Source organism: Bos mutus, chromosome 13 (genome assembly GCF_027580195.1).
Source record: "Bos mutus isolate GX-2022 chromosome 13, NWIPB_WYAK_1.1, whole genome shotgun sequence".
Lineage (NCBI taxonomy): Eukaryota > Metazoa > Chordata > Mammalia > Artiodactyla > Bovidae > Bos > Bos mutus.
The window spans coordinates 48,437,163-48,450,249 of record NC_091629.1 but is presented as its reverse complement, the minus strand read 5'-3'; the positions used below and the strand labels follow the sequence as shown (position 1 = coordinate 48,450,249).

Sequence of the window (13,087 nt, the reverse complement as noted above, 5' to 3'; positions counted from 1 at the left end):
TAGCTTATTTACAGTTTTACAACAGAACGAGTAGGAAAATGACTTGAAGGACTAAGTCAGTAGCTAACTACATATGTGACCTAGGGCAAATGTTGTAACCTCTGTGAGACTGTATCTGCTACCTTCTTAATTAGAATCCTTCAGGGCTTCTGCCCAGAACAAATATATCTGGTTTTTCTTTGTTATTTTTTTTTTTTTTTTAATATTTGTCACTGAAAGTATAACAATACAAAGTGTACAGGTCGTAACGATAGTGAATTATAAAATGAACATACTGGTATACCCATTGCTGTTGTATTTTGAAAAAGCTTCCTTGGTGATCATAATAAGCTTTCCTTTAAAAGAAATCACTGGACTTGTGGCTATAGGTAATCTCATGTTTTTTACAACTCTTTCTAGACTGAAATTAGCAGAAACGGGGTAGAGAGAAGGAATTTGTCCAGTCACAAAAATTTGCTTTGAATAGGTTTATTTTGATTATATTAAGTCTTGTCTTTCTGATGTTTCTCTTCTTCCTCTTTGCCCTTTTTCCTTTCTGTCTAGGTCCTGGATGGAATGGAGAGGGCTCCTACTCAGCCTCTAACTATCTTTTCTGAGAGTGGTCAGAGAGTTCTTAAACAGGTCTGTTGATTCTGTAGTATACAAATCCAAGTTTGAGTTATAAAATATTTGTTTTCAACCTAAACGAAGGATTGAATTAAGAAGTAGCTTTTTTAAAAAAGAAGCCATTTTGATCTCAATGTCCGCAGGGTATTTACTTTAGCAAGCTGCATTTGGCATGTGGATTGGACCCAAAGTGACTCAGTTAAATAAGATCTGCTTACTAGAAAAGCAATTGTCATGTCTTTATCAGTTATGTTGATTATATATTATATGGCAGACTCTTTGTTGGTTTCTGGAAAATACCAGGAAAAGATGAAAAAGTGAGTATCTCATTTGTCTGTGATTCTGGTGGAAAATGGAGGCATGGAAAAATCCAAGAAGGAAAATAATTATTTGGCTCTGTTTCTAATATTCTTAGAATTCATAACACTGGGGAAAACAATCACAGCTACCTTTACCTTGCAAATCTGTCATTCAGGGAAGGGCAAGTATATACAGGTTTTTTTCTTTTCTGTTTTTCTTTCTTTTACCTCACTCTGTGTCACCATGAATGAACTTTATCATTATTTAGACAGATAAAAACTCAAGCTTAGTGATTTTCCAAACTTGTCTTTACACTGGAATCTCCAGTAGAACTTTGCAAAGTACTGATGTCTTTGTTCCGCCTCCCAACCACCACCTCTAACCCCAGGTTGTGATTTAATGGCCTGGGGATATGGCCTAGGAATTTTGAAAAGATCCCAACAGGGTTCTGAAGTGCCGACAAGTTTAGGAACCACTGTTCTAGCTAGTTAAAGCAGATCTGGCCACTATGCAACTTGTGACTTTTTTGTGTAAATATTTGGATAAATATATGAATAAAGGATAAATATTTTTATTTTAGAATCCTGTTCTTTAAACCTAAATTCTTACCAGAATGTAAGCTTCATAAAAGCAGGTACCATGTATATATTTTCTTCCCCATTATATCATTAACATTTCAAACAATAACTGGCATGTATGCCTAAATATTTGTTAAATGGGTGAATGAACCTATCCTTCTTTAGTGAACTGAGTATGCTTTTACCTGGTACACAAGTGGTCTGAGATACAGAGTAGAGTGGGGTGGTGGTGGTGGTAGTGAAGAGTCCAGCCTCTATGACTGACTGACTGGGCTCTAGTCACAGCTCTGTCACTTGGTAGTAGGACCTTAAGCAAGTTGTATGGTATATCTTGGGCTTCTCTGGTGGCTCAGTCAGTGGTAAAGAATCTGCCTGTTAATGTAGGAGATGCCATTTTGATCCCTGGGTCAGGAAGATCCCCCAGAGAAGGAAGTGGTAACCCACTTCAGTATTCTTGCCTGGGAAATTTCACGGACAGAGGAGCCTGGTGGGCTGCAGTCCATGGGGTTGCAAAAGAGTCGGACACAACTGAGCAACTAAACAACAACAAAACTGGTATATCTCACTTGTTAAGAAACTGCCAGACAGTTTATTTATTTATTTTAAAATATTTATTTCTTTTGCTGTGCTGGGTCTTAGTTGTAGCACATGGGATCTTTAGTTGCAGCTTAGGAACTCTTAGCTGTGGCATGTAGGATCTAGTTCTCTGACCGGGGATCAAGAGTTCCCAGCAGGGATCTGCACTGGGAGCACAGTCTTAGCCACTGTATTACCAGGGAAGTCCCTGCCAAACAGTTTAAAAAGACGTGAATGTTCAGCAGAATTTCTAAGGAGGGTGCATTAGTTATCTATTGTTGCATAACAAATTACCACAAATTTAGCCGCTTGAAACATGTATTTATTAGGGCACAGTTTCCAGAAGTCAGGAGTTTGGACACAGTTTAGGTGGGCCTTCTGTATCAGGGTCTCGCAGGCAGCAGTCAGGGTGTCAGCCAGGAATGGAGTCATCTCAGTGATTGACTGAAGAAGGATTTCCTCTAAGCTTTCTTGGTTGTTGGCAGAATTTACTTTGTCAAGGGGTATTGGATTTTTAAGGCCTTGGTTTCTCACTGGCTATTGGCTGGACAAAGCTAGTAGAGGTGATGGAATTCCAGTTGAGCTGTTCCAGATCCTGAAAGATGATGCTGTGAAAGTGCTGCACTCAATATGCCAGCAAATTTGGAAAACTCAGCAGTGGCCACAGGACTGGAAAAGGTCAGTTTTCATTCCAATCCCAAAGAAAGGCAATGCCAAAGAATGCTCAAACTACCACACAATTGCCCTCATCTCACACGCTAGTAAAGTAATGCTCAAAATTCTCCAAGCCAGGCTTCAGCAATATGTGAACCGTGAACTTCCTGATGTTCAAGCTGGTTTTAGAAAAGGCAGAGGAACCAGAGATCAAATTGCCAACATCTGCTGGATCATGGAAAAAGCAAGAGAGTTCCAGAAAAACATCTATTTCTGCTTTATTGACTATGCCAAAGCCTTTGACTGTGTGGATCACAATCAACTGTGGCAAATTCTGAAAGAGATGGGAATACCAGACCACCTGATCTGCCTCCTGAGAAATTTGTATGCAGGTCAGGAAGCAACAGTTAGAACTGGACATGGAACAACAGACTGGTTCCAAATAGGAAAAGGAGTACGTCAAGGCTGTATATTGTCACCCTGTTTATTTAACTTATATGCAGAGTACATCATGAGAAACGCTGGACTGAAAGAAACACAAGCTGGAATCAAGATTGCCAGGAGAAATATCAATAACCTCAGATATGCAGATGACACCACCCTTATGGCAGAAAGTGAAGAGGAACTCAAAAGCCTCTTGATGAAAGTGAAAGTGGAGAGTGAAAAAGTTGGCTTAAAGCTCAACATTCAGAAAGCAAAGATCATGGCATCCGGTCCCATCACTTCATGGGAGATAGATGGGGAAACAGTGGAAACAGTGTCAGACTTTATTTTTCTGGGCTCCAAAATCACTGCAGATGGTGACTGCAGCCATGAAATTAAAAGACGCTTACTCCTTGGAAGGAAAGTTATGACCAACCTAGATAGCATATTCAAAAGCAGACACATTACTTTGCCAACAAAGGTTCGTCTAGTCAAGGCTATGGTTTTTCCTGTGGTCATGTATGGATGTGAGAGTTGGACTGTGAAGAAGGCTGAGCGCCGAAGAATTGATGCTTTTGAAGTGTGGTGTTGGAGAAGACTCTTGAGAGTCCCTTGGACTGCAAGGAGATCCAACCAGTCCATTCTGAAAGAGATCAGCCCTGGGATTTCTTTGGAAGGAATGATGCTAAAGCTGAAACTCCAGTACTTTGGCCACCTCATGTGAAGAGTTGACTCATTGGAAAAGACTCTGATGCTGGGACGGATTGGGGGCAAGAGGAGAAGGGGACGACAGAGGATGAGATGGCTGGATGGCATCACTGACTCGATGGATGTGAGTCTGAGTGAACTCTGGGAGTTGGTGATGGACAGGGAGGCCTGGCGTGCTGCGATTCATGGGGTCGCAAAGAGTCAGACATGACTGAGCAACTGATCTGATCTGATCTGATTGGCTGGAGACAGTTGTCAGTTCCTTACCTTGTAGCCCCTCCAACGTGGCAAGCTGAGAAGAAAGTAGAGTCTCCTAGGGAGATGGAAGTCTCATTCTTTTGTAACCTGATCAGAGAAATGCCATCCCATCACCTTTACTATATATATTTGGCTATAAGTAAGTCACTAGGCTAGCCCACATTCAGGAGGAGGAAGAGTGGCAGGGGTGATTATACCAGGGCATAAGTACCAGGAGGCTGGGACAATTGGTGGCCATCTTAAAAGTCTGTCTACCACAGAAGACATGGCTTAGTGCCAGGCTGGGACTCAAAGGGATATTAAAGGGAGTAGTGGTAGTGAGGAGTAGTTTGTAAAATTTTCTTCACTTTCCTTGTATCAAACTATATCTCTTTCTTCCTTCTATCTTTAATATTAGTTTCTGTCCCCTTCAAGAATGGAGACCTAATACAAAGATCATTCTCACAGTGAGATTTTAATCTTGAGTGGGTGGTGTGTGTGTATGTTTTAAGATTCAATTAAGGCTTCTCCCTGTATCATTTAGTGTTTATATACATTTTTTTTTTTAACATTTTGTCATGGAACTTGAGACAGATACAAAAGTAGAATGATATCCTGAACCCCCATGTACCTTTCACCCAGCTTTGGCAATTTATTTTTACTAATCTTACATGTATTATTTATATATAGTAAGATGCACAGTTTGAGTTTTGATAGATGTATATATCCCCACAATAAAGATGTAGAACATTTTCACTCCAAAAGTACCTCATCATTGTGTAATCAGTCCCCACCCCAATCCCAGACAAGTACCCATCTGATGCCTATTGCTGTAGGTTGGTTTTGCCTACTAGAATGTCATAGAAATATTCTTTTGATCACCACGAAGTTTTTGATATTCATTCATGTTGTTGCATGTATCAGTGGTTCAGAATTCTTCAGCCTTGGCACTGTGGACATTTTTAACAGGATAATTCTTTGTCTTGGAGATTGTCCCATGTATGTGGGTTATTCGGTAGCATCCCTTACTGCTATCCACTAGAAGCCATTAGCACTCCCCTCTCCAGTGGTAACAATCAGAAATGTGTCTAGACTTTGCCAAATGTCCAATACAAAATCCCCTTCCTGCTCTACTTGAAAATCCTTTCAGTAGTCGATCCTTTTTGTCAGTAGTCTACTATAGGAATATACTTCAGTTTATCCACTTACTAACTGATAGACCTTTGATTTGTTTCCAGTTTATTTTCATTTGAGGCAGTTGTAAATAAAGTTCTATTCATTTTCATAGGCATGTCTCTGTGTAGACATGTTTTCATTTATTTTGGGTAAATACCTAGGAGAGTGATTGCTGGGTCTTATCGTAAGACACTTTATATAACTTTAAACTGCCAAATAATTTATTTCTTTTTTACATTCCCACCAACATGAGAGTTCCAGTTGCTCTACATCTTTGTCAACATTTGATATTATTATTCTTTTTAATTTTAGCCATTATAGTAGATGTAGCTTTAATTTGCCTTCTCCTGATGACCAATGATGCGGAACATGTTTTCATGTTCTTATGGTAATGTATCTGTTCAAATCTTTTGCAGATTTTTTATTGGGTTGTTTGTCTTATTACTGAGTTTCCTTTGTCTTTTCCCCAACGTGTGTACAAACATTAAGAAAATAAAAATAATGAATCAGTTTTATATACTTCTTATCTTTAAAATGTGAACATTTCCCATGATGTTAAGTATTTTTGAAAACATGACTTTTAATGGAGAAGCAATATTTGAATACATTTAAATTGATTCACCACTTTTGTTGTTTAGCCTTGAGCTAGGTTCCAGTTTTTCACTATCAGTATTTTGATAAACATCTTTGAATATGAATCTTTAACCACATCTTTAATTATTTATTGTTAGATTCCTAGATTTGAGGATTATAATTATGTTAAGGAAAATTGAACATTTATGAGCAAAATATGAATGTTAATCTGTCGTATATTAACTGTTGCTGCAGTTGAGTATTTCATTAAAAATGTTTATGTTGGAAGAAGGGCATATTTCATTTTGGTTTTTTTGGATTACTTATGAAATGAACAAACTTTTCATATATTTATTGATTTTTATTTCTAATTTTATAAATTTTCTATTTGAGGGCCAATTTTAGAGGGGATGTTAGTATTTCCTTATTTTTAATGTTAAATTTATTAACCTTTTGTCATTTACAAATATAATTCCCAGTTTATATTTTGCCTTTTTACTCTTGTGTACTTTGTCCTGCAAAATTTTAAAAATAATAATGAAATTATATGATGATTTGTATAATACATAATATTATGTATTATATAATATTATATATTTTGCTTTAGCTCTTCAGTCCATGACCTGATAAATATACTGTGTATGAATATATAACCAATATGTGATTGTAGTTTTATTTTTTATATTTAACTTTTGGTTTTTTTTGGCCCTATTGTGAGGCATGCAGGATCTTAGTTCTCCAACCAGGGATTGAACCCATGCCTCCTTCAGTGGAAGCTCAGAGTCTTAACCACTGGACCACCAGGGAAGTCCTGAAGTAAGAATTTAATAAAACTTTTTCCAGATACTCAATTTGTCCCAAATTACAAAACAAAATCATCTCCTGTAAAGACGTATGATACAACATCCAATAATGAACAATCAGAAGAGAACCAAATAAAAAAAGTCACTTATAGCAACCCACAAAATGTAAGACAATATTTGTAAATCATATCTAAAAAGGAATTTATATCTAAAATTTATCAAGAACTCTTGTAATTCAGTAATAAAGACAAGCATTCTAATTTTAAAATTGGCAAAGAATTTTAATAGATATTTCCCCAAAGAAATTATTCTAGTAGTTAATAAACACGAAAATTTGCTGAACACCATTAGCTATCAAGGAAATGCAAGTCAAAACCACAGTGAGATACAGTTGCACACCCACTAGGATGGTTATAATGAGAAAGATAACAAATATTGGTGAAGATGTGGAGAAATTGGAACTCCTGTATACTGCTGATGGGAATGCAAAAGGATGTAACTCCTTCAGAAAAAAGTCTGACTCGAAAGGCTAAATATAGATAACGTATGACCCAACAATTTTCCTCCTCAGTGTACATATACTCAAGAGAAATAAAAACGTATATCCACACCAAAATTTTGTACACCCCAGTATTCATAGCAACATTAGTCATAATAGAGAATGGTGGACACAATCCAAATGTCTATCAACTGATGAGTGAATGAATGAATGAATATGGTGTTTACATACAAAGGGATATGTGTGTGCGTGCCGAGTCGCTTCAGTCGTATCTGACTCTGCAACCCTGTGGAATGCAGCCTGCCAGGCTCTTTTATCCATGGGATTCTCCAGGCAGGAATACCAGAGTGGATTGCCATGCCCTCCTCCAGGGGATATTCCCAGCCCAGGGATCAAACCTGCATCTCATGTCTACCTGCACTGGCAGGTGGGTTCTTTACCACTTGCGCCTCCTGGGAAGCCTGTGAAAGTGAAAGTCGCTCAGTTGTATCCGACTCTTTGAGACTCCAGGGACTGTAGCCTGCCAGGCTTCTGTGTCCATGGAATTCTTCAGGCCAGAATACTGGAGTGGGTTAGCTGTGCCCTTTTCCAGGCGATCTTCGCAACCCGGGATCAAACCCAGGTCTCCCACATGGCAGGCGGGTTCTTTACCAGCTGAGCTACCAGGGAAGCCCTGGAAGCCCATACAAAGGGAAATTATTTGGTAATTTAAAATAATGAAGTACTGTTACTTGGTACAGCATCTTGGAGAAATAAAACTAAGTGAAAGAAGCCAGTCACAAAAGACCACTTATTGTATGGTTCTTATTGTATGAGGTATCTCGATTAGACTAGTGTTCCTTGACCTAGCCTAAAACTCTTTATCCTTTAATGGGGAGGGGCAGGTAACCCATTAAATTAATGACAGAGCATATTAACAAAATTCTTCATATTACTCAAATAAAGATCATGGTGACTGATAGTAATTTTTATTTTGTACCTTATCTTCATTTTGAATAATAATTTTTCAAAAATAGCATTGGTATTAATCATATTTATAGTAGCACAATAAAGGACAGAAAAGGTATGGACCTAACAGAAGCAGAAGATATTAAGAGGTGGCAAGAATACACAGAAGAACTATATAAAAAAGATCTTCAAGACCCAGATAATCACAATGATGTGATCATTCACCTAGAGCCAGATATCCAGGAGTGCGAAGTCAAGTGGGCCTTAGGAAGTATCACTATGAACAAAGCTAGTGGAGGTGATGGAATTCCAGTTGAGCTGTCTCAAATCCTAAAAGATGATGCTGTGAAAGTGCTGCACTCAGCATGCCAGCAAATTTGGAAAACTCAGCAGTGGCCACAGGACTGGAAAAGGTCAGTTTTCATTCCAATCCCAAAGAAAGGCAATGCCAAAGAGTGTTCAAACTACCACATAGTTGCATTCATCTCACACGCTAGCAAAGTAAATTGCTCAAAATTCTCCAAGCCAGGCTTCAACAGTACACAAACTGAACTTCCAGATGTCCAAGCTGGATTTAGAAAAGGCAGAGGAACCAGAGATCAAATTGCCAACATCTGCTGGATCATTGAAAAAGCAAGAGAGTTCCAGAAAAACATCTATTTCTGTTTTATTGACTACGCCAAAGCCTTTGACTATGTGAAATACAACAAACTCTGGAAAATTCTTCAAGAGATGAGAATACCAGACCACCTGACCTGCTTCCTGAGAAATCTATATGCAGGTCAAGAAGCAAGAGTTAGAACTGGACATGGAACAACAAACTGGTTCCAGATCGGGAAAGGAGTATGTCAAGGCTGTATGTGTCACCTTGCTTATTTAATTTATATGCAGAATACATCATGAGAAATGCCAGACTGGATGAAGCACAAGCTGGAATCAAGATTGCAGGAAGAAATATCAATAACCTCAGATATGCAGATAACACCACCCTTATGGCAGAAAGCAAAGAAGAACTAAAGAGCCTCTTGATGACAGTGAAAGAGTAGAGTGAAAAAGTTGGCTTAAAGCTCAACATTCAGAAAACTAAGATCATGGCATCTGGTCCCATCACTTCATGGCAAATAGATGGGGCAACAGTGGAAACAGTGGCTGACTTTGTTTTGGGGGGTTCCAAAATCACTGCAGATGGTGACTGCAGCCATGAAATTAAATGATGCTTACTCCTTGGAAGAAAAGTTATGACCAACCTAGACACTGTATTCAAAAGCAGAGACATTACTTTGCCAACAAAGGTCTGTCTAGTCAAAGCTATGGTTTTTCCAGTAGTCATGTATGGACGTGAGAGTTGGACTGTAAAGAAAGCTGAGCACCAGAGAATTGATGCTTTTGAACTGTGGTGGTGGAGGAGAAGACTCTTGAGAGTCCCTTGGACTGCAAGGAGATCCAACCAGTCCATCCTAAAGGAGATCGGTCCTGGGTATTCATTGGAAGGACTGATGCTGAGGCTGAAACTTCAATACTTTGGCCACCTGGTGCAAAGAGCTGACTCATTGGAAAAGACCCTGATGCTGGGAAAGATTGAAGGCAGGAGAAGAAGGGGATGACAGAGGATGAGGTGGTTGGATGGCATCACCGACTCAATGGACATGAGTTTGAGTAAACTCCAGGAGTTGGTGATGGACAGGGAGGCCTGGGGTGCTGCAGTCCATGGGATCGCAAAGAGTCGGATACGACTGAGTGACTGAACTGAACTGATATTTATAATAACTGTTTAGACTTAGTCTTATGTTTATGTTTGAGGAGGGCATGGCAACCCACTCCAGCATTCTTACCTGGAGAATCCCAATGGACAGAGGAGCCTGGTGGGCTGTGGTCCATGGGGTCACAAAGAGTCGGACACAACTGAGCAACTAAGCACAGCACAGCACAGTCTTATGTTTAACTGATTGAATTTTTCCTTCCTATTCTTAAGGTCTTTGTTTTTGGTTAATTATATTCAGACAATGTACTTTTTAGTACTTTTTTATAAAAAGTACATGAATGGTATACATCTGAAAGTATCATTTCACACTGAATGACAACTTAGTGGGGAAGGGAGCAGAATTATTAGGTCTCCTTGTTTTTTCCATTCTTAATTCTTTAATATATTGCCATTATCTTCCGGTCTTGCAAAGCGAAAATCTGGCCAGAGCAAGTTTTGGTCTTCTGTATATGACTTCTTTTTTCCTTATTGGTTGATTGTGGGGCATTTTCTTTATCCTTAAAACTGAAAGTTTCACTAGAACAAATCCAGTCACTCTCTTTTTAGTAATTTTGCTGGTCTTTTGTGAGCTCTTTTGAGCTGGAGATGCAGAACATTCTTTGACCCAGGAAAGTTTACCTTTCTTTTTAAAAAAATCTTTGATTATTATTTCTGTCCGTTTGTTTCCAGGATAGCAAATTAGTTGAAGTTTATTTCTCTCTTTTCATCAATCCTCTCTCATACTTTGCATTATTTGTCCTTCCCTACTCCATTCTGAAAGAAATTTTTGAATTTGTTGTCCCTGTGTTTCTAACAAAGTATTTTGCTCTTTACTTTTCTAGTAAAGATTTGAATTCTGCTTTGGTGTATTTGTAATTTTTACCTTTATTTTCCCCTTGTCGTATTTATTTCTGCATCTCAACTAGCTCCTTTCATTTCTGCCTGTGAACTTTGAGCTCTTATTTCAATGTGCTTTATCAAGTTTGTTAAGAGCAATGTAATTGATTTCTAAAATTTAACTGATTGCTGCCTTATATTTTCATTTCTGGATTACAGAGGCAGAGTTTCTTTTCTTTTATGTTGCAGAAAGTTTTTCTATCTCTCTCCTCAATTTTTCTTCCTTGAGTAAGGAGAGGGGTATACAGGTCTAGTGTGTGCCAGATAGGGTAGACTTGTTCCTTCTTTGGCTATTTGGTAGCCGTAGGAATTCTCTTTTAAGGTGTTAAAGGACTGATTGATTCACATTGTTTCTGAATACTTTTGAGTGTCCAGCAGTCATTTATGTGTTTCCTGCTGGATTGAGTAGAGGAAATGCCTTCCTTTGGCCTGGTAATTTTACTTTGAAAAAGATGATTTTTTGTTATTGTTTATAATTTGAAGTCTAGGCTACAAAAAAATGATTTCCAGTATGTAATGCTCCCAGGGCTTTTGCTATCTCAGCCCTTCCTGCATTTGCCTTCAAATCTCAGGGTGTATGTACTACTTTGTATGTTACAAAATCTGAAGTACAGGAGGAAGGTTGTGGGTATATAGTACTGATAGCACTGACCGTTTTAAGTGAATCTCTTACAAAAGGGTAATGTAACAGCATTGCCATTGCTGCCTCTGGAGAAAGCTGTTTAGGAACAGGTAGTTGGAGGAAGTTAGAAATCTGTTGCTATCCTCCTGGCTCCCATTTGTGCCTGCTCTTTGGCAGAAAAGTCGTTTTTGACTCCAGCAGTTGTTTGAGCAGCAGCCCTAGTTGCCAGTGCTGTTAATAACTTTGAGTCTCAGTGTGTCCTTAAGTATATCAGTGAAAAATTAGGATGGAGGTGATGATAGAGATGAACCAGGCCTTGTTCGGTAGCCTCCATTTTAGCTCCCAGCTTACTGTTAACTTTTTGAAAGAAGGAAGATGAGAGAAGAGTGGAGAATAGCCACTAGTGGAAGAAGGAAGAGCTTTAAATATCTGTACCAAATGAGTTGCAATTTCTCAGAGAAATGTGATAACATTGAAATCAAATAGTCGAGGTTTAAAATACTTTTGGTTAGTCTTTGTTTTAAAGTTTATTTTGTTTGATACAAGTATTGCTACCCAGCTTCCTTTTTATTTTCATGTAATACCTTATTTCATACCCTCATGTTCAGTCTGTGTTTTGTTTTAGATCTGATGAGTCTCTTGAAGGCATTGTGTATCTGGGTCTTGTTTTTGTATCTATTTAGCTACTCTGTGTCTTTTGATTGGAGCATTTAGCCATTCAGGTTTAAAGTAATTGATGGTATATACTTACTGCCATTTGTTGATTTTATTCTGATTGTTTTGCAATTCTTTTGTGTTCCTTATTTTTTTTCTCTCTCTCTTCCCTTGTGATTTGATGACTATCTTTAGTATTATGTTTGGATTCCTTTCTATTTTGCATGTGTGTATTATAGATTTTTGCTTTGTGATTACCATGAGATTTGTATATAGCTCTGTGGGTGTGTAAATTAAGTTCAAACACATTCTAACAACTCTGCATTTTTATTCTCTCCCCAACCACGTTTAATGTTTTGACATTATATTTTACCTCTTCTTGTTTTGTGAATCCCTTAACTACTTACTGTGGATAGAAATGATATACTACTTTAACCTTTTAACCTTCCTACTAGTTTTATATGTGGTCGATCTGCCTTTACTGTATGCTTTACTTTATAAATAAGTTGTTGTGTTTTTTTTACCATGCCACACAGCTTTCAGGATCTTAGTTCGCCAACCAGAGGTCAGATCTGTTCGCCCTCCAGTGGAAGCGCAGAATCCTAACCACTGGATTGCCAGGGAATTCCCCATAATTCTGATATTTCTAGTTGTGGTCTTTTTTGTTTTTTTAGAGAAGTCCTTCTAACATTTCTTCTAAAGCCAGTTTAGTGACACTGAACTTTCAGCTTTTGCTTATCTGCACAACTCTTCATCTCTCCTTCAAATCTGAATGATAGCCTTGCTGGGTAAGCTATTCTTGGTTGTAGGTTTCTTCCTTTCATCTCTTTGATTATATCATGCCACTTTTGGTCTGTAACGTTTCTGCCGAAAACAGTTCATGGTCCCGTGGGAATTCCTTTGTATGTAACTATTTGCATTTTCTCTTGCTGCTTTTTTTTTTTCTTCTTTTGGCCACGCTGTGTGGCTTGTGGGATCTCAGGTCCACAACCAGGGATTGAACCCCAACAATGGCAGTGAAAGAGCTGAATCCTAACCACTAGACAACTGGGAACTCCCTACTCTTGCTGCTTTTAAGATTCTTTGTCTTTA

The 13,087-nt window shown here is 38.3% G+C and overlaps 1 protein-coding gene across 9 annotated transcripts in view; it reads left to right on the top strand.

Moving 5' to 3' along the window:
- NCOA6 (nuclear receptor coactivator 6) overlaps positions 1-13,087 on the top strand; it is a 96,426-nt gene that overhangs the window by 17,378 nt on the left and 65,961 nt on the right. Inside the window, exon 2 of one of the 9 annotated variants that reach the window (XM_070381616.1) lies at positions 544-621. The exons of the other annotated variants lie outside the window; for them this stretch is intronic. The gene's annotated coding sequence lies outside the window, so the exon portion shown is untranslated. The remainder of the gene's footprint in view (positions 1-543; positions 622-13,087) is intronic. 9 annotated transcript variants of the gene reach the window in all.